The sequence below is a fragment of the Vigna umbellata genome, chromosome 11 (assembly GCF_029865625.1).
Source record: "Vigna umbellata cultivar VRB3 chromosome 11, Vumbellata_1.0, whole genome shotgun sequence".
NCBI lineage: Eukaryota > Viridiplantae > Streptophyta > Magnoliopsida > Fabales > Fabaceae > Vigna > Vigna umbellata.
The window spans coordinates 6,639,801-6,651,402 of record NC_142175.1 but is presented as its reverse complement, the minus strand read 5'-3'; the positions used below and the strand labels follow the sequence as shown (position 1 = coordinate 6,651,402).

General features: G+C 31.0%; 1 long non-coding RNA gene across 1 annotated transcript; it reads left to right on the top strand.

Annotated features, from left to right (window-relative positions):
* The first annotated feature begins 1,208 nt into the window (after nt 1-1,208).
* LOC148190855 (uncharacterized) lies at nt 1,209-2,800 on the top strand. Its single transcript, XR_015782809.1, has 2 exons — nt 1,209-1,585; nt 2,607-2,800. It is a non-coding gene; the product is annotated as an uncharacterized LOC148190855 (long non-coding RNA).
* The last annotated feature ends 8,802 nt before the right edge of the window (nt 2,801-11,602 follow it).

The following is an 11,602-nucleotide window of genomic DNA, read 5'->3' as shown; positions in this document are numbered from 1 at the left end:
GGGAATTGAAAATAGAATACTCTTCTAATCCTTGTAACTGAGGTCTCTCTGCATTTCTTTGATATTCCTTAGGTACATATTGCAGTCAAGTTGTTGTTATCAAAGTTCTGAATATAGACCCGGGTATAGTGAAAAAACGGAGGGGAGTGAATATGGATCTGGGTATGGTGGAAGGAAGAGTAGTGGGTATGGGGAAGAACAACAACAGGACAATGGGAATGGTTATGGAGGGAGGAGTGAGTATGATGAGAAACCTAGCTATGGGAGCCAAGGAGGTGTTGAGAATGGTTATGGGCATCCACCTCAGGAGGAGGGCTACAGAAAGCCTTGCTATGAGAAGCGTGATGATGATGATGAGGGCTATGGACACAAGAAATATGTAAGTACTATTGCATCATGTTTTATCTTTACAATTTTTATAGGTTTCTAGAATATTGGTAACTCTAAACTCTCTATATTCAAAATTATTCTCTGGTTTGATTTCCTTGCGATTTCTGCTGTGACAATGGAGAAAAAATCAATCCAGCTTTCGTTGATAATGTGTATTTTGCTCTTGTGAATGTGTTGGCTACTAGTAACTTAAGAAACAGAACTTTGAAAGTGAAATGTTTTGAATGTGTGTGAAAGTGCCGAGTTTAAAACATTGGTTATGATTCAGTGATTTACAGGATAGAAATATGAAATTAGAACATCGTAAAACTTGTTCGATGACAGCTAAGGAAATTCAATTTTTTTACTTGACAAGTCAATATAGGTGAGCTGGATAGCCTACTGTCAGTTCAGTTCAAGTGGATCATAAAGAAGAACAAAGAATGAGTAGAAGACCACCTCCTGATCCCGTGGTAGTGCTAAGAGGCCATCGAGCTTCGGTCACAGAATTTTCTTTTCATCCCTTTAAGCCGATATTATTGTCCGGGTATTCATTGCAATTGTTTGTCATTTTTTTTATGGGCATTACTCTGGTACACATTTTTTCCCTAGGTATGGGACATTGGCATCCAATATCTATCAAGCATTTCTTTGGCTGCTAGTTACTTTTATAATAGTTTTTAACACTAAAAGTAAAATTTGTGTTCAATAAATGATGAGTTGCCTTGGATGCCATACCCATTGGTGTGCCACAAGAACTCCCTGATTTAGTTGGTTGCGTATACAATTAGTTTTACTTAATAATTAGTTGCATCATCCTCTTCTTGCTTGTAGTTCTGCTGATGGTGAAGTCCGAATTTGGGATACCCTTCAACATCGAACTGTGTCATCTACATGGTGCTTAGTTCTATAATTTTTTTGGCATTCATATTTGTGAAGAATATCGTTGATTTTCATAAATATGATCCATGGTACAAATTAATTTTATACTGCAGGTTTACATAGTGCTGCACATGGTATTGTTGTTGTTGCTTGTGCTTCTTCCCTCGGAACCAATAAATTTTCCAGGTGCATCCTTTTCTACTTGATCTCCCCCGGTTCTGTTTTAATATCCAAGTATATTCTTGCTTTATCAATATTCATTATTCTGTATGTGTAGCCAGGGTAGGGATGGAACTGTAAAAGTTTGGGAATTTGATGATGCCGGTTTGTCAAGGTGTTGTAGTTCAACTTCTACAAATGTCTTATCCTTTTAGTTTTAAAATTGTTAACTTATTTTATAAAAATCCTTAATTGAGTTTTTTAGTGGTAATATAAATGAAAACAAAATATACTATGCCTTTTTCCCTCGTCGATCTCCTTCATACCTCAAACGTATTTTATTAATGGCTCAAATGGGCTAAGAAAAAATTTATAGGAACATTTGGACAGGACAAAAAATATTTTTGGAATCTAATTCAAATTTTCCAATACACATTCTCATTCTTACACAAAAACACACGTATATATTAGAAAAATAAAAAAGTTTAAATTTTATAAACTTTTATACCATTTTCAACCATTAAAAACACCATAGTATAATTTTTTATGAAGTTATGACACTAAAAGTCATAATAATATTAGTGTGTTTTTTATTAGTATAGTATTATATTATCAAGTTATGTGTTAGAATGAATTTGAAAAGATGAGATATAATTTATTTATGAACTAGTTGGTAAAGGGATTCACTTTTTATGTAATAGTGATTATTAGAGTTTATTAACAGGAAATAATTCTTGGTGGTTAGCTTGGGTTTAAGATTGTTTGGGGAATATAACTGAATATGCATGATGAGTATATAAGGTTAATGTGTGATGATTATATATGGTTGAGATTGTTTATAAATGTTTGATGATTTGTAAAAATAATGGTATTTATATATGACTTGGATAAGGGGTTGAAATCTGATTTGTGTATGAATGCACTATGTTTATGGGCTGAAGTGTCTTGTTTGTTGATAGTTGTTTTGTTAATAGAAACTAAACCTGGACCAGACACTCAAGGTAAAAATCATATAGAAATTCTGCTTGTGTCTATATAATAATCTGTTTTGGTTATTGATGTTAATTTTTGGTGATCAATCTTCACTAAACTTTAATTCTGGGCATTTGTTATATATATTATTGTTTGCTTATTATTCTCTTATAAGGTTTGAATTGTTGAATGCTTAGCTCACTCATAGATTTGTTTGTTTGTAGGTATATGATAAAGAAGCATGAAGAAAATGAAGAACAAGAGTGATAATTGTTATTGCAAAACACTTTTTAATTTGTTATGTAGAAGTTTATTTTTAATTTTTAGGACAAACATTTGTTATTTCTTAAGTTTACAAGTTAATTATATTTTTAATTTTACAGTTTATTTCATATAATAATAATTATTTTTGGTTTTATATTATTCTGATTTAATATTAAACATATTTTATATTAATCACATTAATCAAGTCATTTAAAAAATAAAAAAAATTAAACTATTTTCATTACCGGCGGTTTTTTTATAACCCACACAAATCCCGATGGTTTATTAGCAATTACTGGTGGTTTTTGTAAAAACCCCCGCAAATTACGGCAGTTTTTGAAAAACCCTGCAAATAGCGGCAGTTACGAACAAAACCGCCGGAAATCTTTGTGACAGTGATTTTTCCAGTGGTTTTGCCAACCGCGGGAAATGAATTTACCAGTGGTTAAAACCGCCAGTAATGCAGGAAAAAATGCCTGATAAAATCTTTTATTTTTGTAGTGATTGGGTCCATTATTTCAAGTTTCTATTCATGACTTCAAGTATTTTCTTTCAATTGTTGACAATCCTAGTAAATTTATTTTGCATTGTTTTATTAAAGAAAAAAAGTGAAAGTCTAAATTAATATTCAAAACTTCATTGCCTTAATTTTGACAAGTTGTCATTACACGCTCAACAAAATAGTAGATTTGAATGTAATTAACACCAACATATTCTTAATATTGTCCATGGTATTACATTTCAATTTGAAATTCCAAAATTTTTTTGTTTAAATTCATTAAACACGTTTTTTTTTTCATAAACTAGGTTCCCTCATTAGTCATAAATAAGTAAAACATCTATTGAATTATTACTTAATAAGAAAACCAATTTTTTTTACCTCTTTTCTATGATTCCAACAATCATTCATGCAAAACATTTGATCCACGATTTAAACATGGTGTTTTTTTTTTGGTTTAAAAAATGGAACCAAAGGGTACATTATTTTCGATTTAGATTCTAAAGAAATTTTCTTCTAAAGAACTTCACATTTCATGAAATCATTCTCCCTTTCTATAGGCCCAGTTCCCTCACCCCTGAAAACACCCACATTTTCCTTCATAACCATCCACACCTTTTCCTAAACCACTTACGCTTATGCAGACTCAATCTTCCTAGATTCCCACCATTTCACATCTTAGTCCCTATCACCACACATGTCTTCCCGTATGCCCTTATCTAATCCATCAGTCATCCTAACTCACCATTGTCATTGCCCTCTCCTTACCTAGGTCTCCCACGACAACCAATTTTTCTCCCACATCATCCATTCGTCTACCACGCCATTTAACTCGTATCCTTTAGTTATCAACTCATCTTTAAGACTTTGTTTGCAAAACCTTTAATTCTTCATCATAACAACCATAAACAAAGTATGCACATCCTATTCCAAGGTGATCCTCCAAATTTAAATTACACTTGGGACATTGTTATGCCTCCTCTTAATGTTAAACCCACATTATGCAAGTGAATTTACAATAACATTTGATGGTAATTTTACATGTTACAAGGTACAAATTGTTTCCAAAGAATTTTCTTAAATTGAAGGTATTGATTACATGGAGACCTTCTCCCCAAAGGCAAAAACCATATCAAATATTGTTTTCCTAGAACTAGTACAAGAATGACATTCCATGTCAGCGTTTAATGTCTGCATTTAAAAAACTCAACGTTAAAAATAATTGGTTGCATTGTTGTAAATAATTCTCCTATTTAGACGTTGAAAATTTCATCATTCATACGTCATATGATTAATTGACGTTTGAAACATGGAATTTTGACGTCAATTAACATTGAATATTGACCTTTTCGACGTTATATGACTACATGAATCGTGCCAACATGAAGGAAAATCCCTTAGTCATGGTCAAACACTTTTAAGAGAGTGGAAGTCATCCATGAAGATGACATCAGCTCTATCTTGTGGGCCACTTTTGGAGCCATCATGGAGTATGGATTGAAGAGTAGTGTAGGTTTGTTTAAGGTTTTTATTAAGGTCTAAGTAGCATAGGATTTTCCTTAAGTTAAACATCCAAACCAAGTTTTCCTTAAGGTCATGTGTCATGCTTCCATTGGAGAAGATTTGTTTTTTAGAAGGACACAAACATCCTAGGAGTGGAGAGGATTTCTTTTTGGTAGTGATCACATGTCCTTTCACTATTAAAAATGATTTTCTTTTAGTAGTGGCACATGACACTCTAGAAATGAAGAAGATTTGCTTTAAGGCGAAACCAACTCAAATTCACTTCTAGGATATGAAAGTTCTTAAATATCTTAAATATATTCTTGGTTTCTTGGAAAATGAAGAAACAACACACTGCATTCAAATCTTCTTTTAAATTCGAGTATAAGACACCAGCCTTCACTACATGTGAGTTACAGTGATCCATTTACTTCCTATATGGTCTACAAATTTCCTGTCTAAAGCAACATCTCCTCTATTTTTATAATCTATAGCTCATTTTATAATGATACTAAATTCAGTGTTTCACAAGCCGACAAGTATTCCAGAAATTGATGATCATCTTATCCACGAGAAAGCTCAATCGAGTCCTAAGCAGTTGCTACCAGTTTCTTTGTCCAATTGCTAACATATTTATCAAAGCTCTTCCTCCTTGCCTATTCTCGATTTAATTTATCCGAGATATTCACACATCTCCAACTTGCACATGATAAAAGAGAAGAAACTGAATGCTTTCTTGATCCAATCCATTCCTCAACCTTTAACATTTTTTTGTAACATATTTTTTTCTCTTTTATTGGCTGTAAAAGTCAATAAATTGTAGATGATATTAATTTGTCTTTATACTTTATTTATTTTTGTCTTTTTTAGTGTCGTTATCATCGCTTATGCAATAGATGTATATATTACTAAAATATTTTATTAATTTTTCAAACTTATCTTTTTCTCTTATTTTCAAATTTTTATTCAATTATTTTAAATTTTATTTCTTCGTATTTCTTTTTGAGTTTCTTTTTTATTTTATTCTTGTGTGCTTACTGTAAAAGAAATTTTAAAAATTCCAAATATTTTATTTCTATGTTTAAATTTTGAGTGTTTCATCTGATATTATTTGCATAAATATCTAAAGTATTCACGTCGGAATCCAGTTTATGTAACTTATTGGTTTAATCAGAATTTAAACTCAATGAAAATTACTAAAATATACTGACTTTATTTTTGTATGTTTACTTGTGAAAACCGAATTCTTTTTAAAAATAAATAAAAAATTGTATTAATTATTGTTCTTTTTTTATTCGAATTAGAAATACAAATAGTGTTGGTCTAAATAAGAAAACTTATATATGGTTTTTTATTTAAATTTAAATAAGTCCAGATATTTATTTTTAATCTAAAACACAATTATAACACCGTTCCAATAAACAGTGTAATGAGGTGACAAATAGATAAAGTAATTCTTTTATATATAAGTGGATAAAGTTCCAAAAGTAACAAGCTAACCAGGGTGCTTTAAAAATCTCAAGATAATATGCTAACAAGGTGACAAGTGCCACCATTTAAGTGTGCTTTTATTAAAACATTTATCATACTATAGAAATTTAAGAATCTCTATGATTTTACTCCATCATGTTACATATTAAAATAAATAAAAAATACCTGTGACTTTGTGGTTTAAACTTTTATACTGACCATTATCCAATTTTTCGACCATTTTAAGACTTACATATTTGCATTTCAATTGTATAATCACGAGTCAGTATCAATCAAAGATAAAGATCCTAGATTTGCATGTGTATCAAATTGAATATCTCAATGTGGTTGTTCCACAGATTATAATAAATTGATTCATTAATATAACGCGTGTACTAGGTATACTAAATAATTCATGCATATCATATCAAACGCACATATTTCTCCAATGATTAAAATAACGTGTTCTCCATTTATGAGTCTCTTTTTCTCTCTTTCAAATAATTCTTTTATAAAAGTACAATTAAGATTAATGGAATTAAAAGTATTAACGTTATCGTACTTGAACAAATATTGGAAATAAAATAGAAACATGTGATTTTAATCTCTTCTGATTATGCACATAAAAGAATTCTATTTTTAATATATGTCGGTGGTATACTTTAAATCCATGTAAGAATAAATTAAAAAAAAACTTTTGTATCACATGAATGGATGGATGTAATAGCAAAACATTTGTTCTTGACTGAACATTTTCTTATTATTGCGCTTTGGTTTTAAATATTTCTTTGGTGTATTTGGTTGCTAAGCCATTTAGGGCATTAGATATTGGATGAAGAAGGTAAGAAGGAAATAATAGGTTTGTTGGTAGAATTGAGAAGGTAAGCTTTAGATATGTTTAATATAAAAAAATTAGTATAATGTGTTTAAAACATACACATAGTAATACATTTATAATGAAAAATGATATATATATATATATATATATATATATATATATATATATATATATATATATATATATATATATATATATGATAATCAAAAATATATTAAATAGAAGATGTTGTTATGAAAACAATATCTATCAATATTAAATAATAGAAAAAGTCTATGTTTTCCTAATTAACACAAAACATAATATATCTAAGACTCTCCTTCAAGCTTGTACATATAAATCGTATGTATCAAATTTGTTAGAAATATAATCAATTCTCACTTTCCTTAGACTTAATGAAAATATTTGTTAATTGATTACTTAAGTTAACGAACTCAATCTTGATGTTTCCATATACAACCTTTTCTTAAATGAAATGATAGTCATTCTCAATGTTTTTGGTCCTTTCGTGGAATACAAGATTAAAATTGATATGAAGAATTGTCTGATTGTCACATATAAGTGTCATTTAAGTGAAATCTCCAAATTGTAACTCTCTATGTAATTGCTTAAGCCAAACAAGTTTACAAGTAGCTAAACCATAACTCTATAATGTGCTTCTACACTAGATCTTGCCATAACACTTGGTTTCTTATTCTTCTAAAAAATCAAGCTACCCTCAATGGAGGCACTATACATGGAGGTAGAACTTCTATCGGAAGGAGATCTAGCCAAATTAGCATTTGAATAGCAAACAACTTTTGTATGATTATTGAAACCATATAACAAACCTTTTATAGGAGATCCTTTAATGTACTTTAATATACAGATGGACATAATCCAATGATCTTCACACAGGGAATTGAGAAATTGGCTTACCACATTGATTGCAAAAGGAAATGTCAAGACGAATAACTGTAAGGAAATTTAATTTCCTAACCGATCTTCTATATTTCTTAAGATTTGAAATAGGCTCCTCATAATTTGGCAAGAGTTTGGTATTAAGATCCATGAAAGTGTCAATAGGTTTTGAATTCGTCAATCTACTTTCCTCCAAAATATCCAATGCTTACTTCCTTTGAGATATAATAATACCATCATTGGATTGTGCTACCTCAATACCCAAGAAGTATACGAGTTTGCCAAGATCTTTGGTTTGAAAATGGTGGTAAAAGGTGTTGTTTCAGTTGGGAGATGCCATGATGATCACTATTTATAAGAATAATTTTATCAACATATACTATCAAATAGACACATCCAATACTTAAGTGGCGATAAAAGATTGAATGATCTACTCCCTTTCTCCCTCAAATATTTGCAATGACAGCCTTTCTCTCTCTCTCTCTCTCACACATGTTGCTATCTCTCTCTTTCTCTTGGTCCAGCAAAAGAAAATAAAAATACAACCCTTTTTGCTCCCCCACGGTTTCAAACCCAGCCCACACGAAATCACACACACAACCATAGTAACTAGGTTATCCCATTTTTTTTATTACAATGCCATTTAATATTTAATTAATTAATACTTTAATATATATGTCAAAAATAAAACATTCATAGCCCAAAACAAACATTATTTACACCACTTACTGAGAGTTGGTGTAGAGGTGACCGAGCTGAAGAGAGAGATATCCGATTCAAAGAAGAATAATCAAGATCTCACTCTTTCAATACGTTCAAAGGACTTAGAGCTTGCTCAAAGCATAATCCGTTTGAAGAACATAGAGGTTAAAGTAACTTTGATGAAACATTTCCATAAAGAAAGCAATGCAATGAAAACCAAATTAAAGAAAGCGAAAATCAGCCCTCTTGGAGGAAGAAGTGGTCCATCTAAACAAGAGCTTGGAGGAATCTCATTCCGAGAAAGTGAAACTAGAAGATGAAAAGACCATGTTGAAAGAGGAAAAAATTGTGTTGGCCTCAACCTCCTTGAAGAGTTATCTTGAGATTTGAGAAGGTGAAGGGACAAGAACAAGGAGCCTTCTTTATTTCATCCCTGGATTTGTCAAGTTCGATTAATTATGCTTTGAGCAAGCTCATAGATAAGTAGCCAAAATAGACTATATTTTGTAAACATATTTTTTAATTTCAATTTCAATGAATATATTTATATTTTGAGCTTGTTTCCTATTCATTCTTTCAATTTTAACCTAAGTTAGAGAATAATGTAACCAAATTATGCTTTTTTTTTTCAAAATAACTTGTAAACTAAGTTGTCCTAGTGAAATATATATTTTTAATAGTAATGTTACTTAATTATGCTCGGTAATGTAACTAAGTTATGCTTGATTTTTCAGAATAACTTTAAACTAAATGTGAAATAAGTTTGAGAGCAATGTTACCGAGTTATGTTCGATAATGTAACTGAGTTATGCTTTGTTATGTAATCGAGTTATGCTTGATTTTCATAATAACTTTAAAATAATGTGACATAAGTTTGAGAATAATGTTATCGAGTTGTGGTCCATTTTAGAGCTTCTTGGTACGTTTTTGTACTTAGCTGTTTCTTAATGATTGGGTATATTTCAACTCTTGGCACTTTTATATGCTCTTGGATATATTTCAACCAGTAGATCTTTTTTCTATCATTAGCATTTTTTTACTATGGTGTTTATGCTCCCTCAATGTTAGGGGCTGCGTGCAGTTTCTGAGCTTCTTCCGTTGTAGTCTTGTTTGGTTATCCTTTATAGAACCCTCTGCTTGAGCTCCTCGATTACCCTGACCTCTCCCTCATCTGAATTTCGCATAATGTAAGTAGGCTACCGCGTCTAACTTATGAATCTTTTCTCTAGGAACATATTCATCGGTGGTATGGCCCGAATTCTAGCTATAACTGCATCACTTGCTAAGGTTACATGTTTCTTCCAGTATAACTTCTCAGCTCACGTTTAAGATTCATATAAAGGGTCGAACGTTCCTAGACTCAAAACCAACACGTATATCATATAACAGTTAATGCATAATAAAAAATATATTTTGTTTCATTCAGAGCAGGGTTGACAACTACACTTTCAAACTTTAAACCAATTACTTCTTTTAACTTTACTTCTATTAACTACACTTTACTTCTATTTTGTCGAATCTTCCTCTGCACAATCTCAGTCCGAGCGGTGGATACTTGCTAAAGACAATCTGACGCTCAAGTTAGTTCTTAATTACCGATCGGTTATCATAATTAAGTCTTAAATGTCCAATACTACTACAACACCTATCTTTTTACTTTATCTTTGTATTTATAGGTTTCAAAATGGACTTTTGATTAAGGTTGACCCAATCACGACCCAAAGTCCTCTAAGCATGTTTTCTACCTTATTGATTGAATTACTAGATCTTTGATGTATTATGGACAGAACTGTTGCTTCTGGGTTATGATTGCTAAAGTTGACTTTCTATATAGTTAACTGACCGGGTGTCATATACCGAACGGTGTATATGGTACATATTCTTAATTAGAAATTCAAATAAAAATTTAAATTTGATTCTAAATAACCCAAAATGTTAAAATTATATAAAAATTAAAAACAAGAACTAACCGTTAGATGGAAACTATGGCTACTGTGGTTAATCCTTGGAAACCACCAATGCAAGTAGAGAAACATGTTTTGAAGCCCATCAAAACCTAAGGGCAAGCTGTGGCAGCAAGTAGGAACGTGAGGTTGAATGGTAGTTGCGAACCCACCTTCGTAAGAGCTGGAACAACGTGCGATAACATGGATGGTGCAACGGCGGTGCGGCTGGGAATGCAAAGCCCAAAAGGTGACCCAACAAACCACGACAGTGCTATGATTAAGATGCAGAAATGCAAAACACATGACGCATAACATAAGAGGATAATCCAAAAACGAAAGCTCTTGAACGCAAAAATGAAGAAGAAGAAAATGGCAACCTAACGCCTGATTTGAATAAAAATGGGGTACTATTTTGGTTTCCCTGTATAACCAATGTAGTATCATGTTTTATTAAAAGAAAGCTTACAAATATTACATCGGTTCATCTCACAACTAACTAATGTAATATATTTTTTTAAATTTTTTTAAATGTTTTATATTACATTAGTTAGAACATACAATCAATATAATATCATTTTCAATACTTACATTTTTTATTGCATCTTCTCTTTCACAATCAACCTAAGATTTTGTGTTTATATCTTTATTTTGTATTAGTGGGTATACAAATTAAACAAATCAAAAATAGAATATTTGTACACCAATTAAAATACTACAGAGTTGCTAAAGAAATTTTTCTTGAAAAGCTACAAGGAATCATTCACGCAACAAACTACTATCTTGATGATGATGAACAAGGTAAACTTGTGAACCAAACCCAATACAGAGATATGATTAGCTCACTTTTATATGTTATGTCTAATAACCTTGATATAATCCTAAGATATGATTTTTTTCCAGATTTCAATCATTCCTTAAGGAATCACATTTATCTAATGTTAAAAAGGATTTTGAAAAGATCTTGGTTTATGGCTATTAGCCCTTGTTCACTTGAATGGATTTGGAGGAGAGTGATTGAATGAATTTGAGAGGATTTGAAGGTAAATTTTTTGTTGTTTATTTGAGTCGATTTTGGAGGTAAGAGTGGATTTGAAGTAA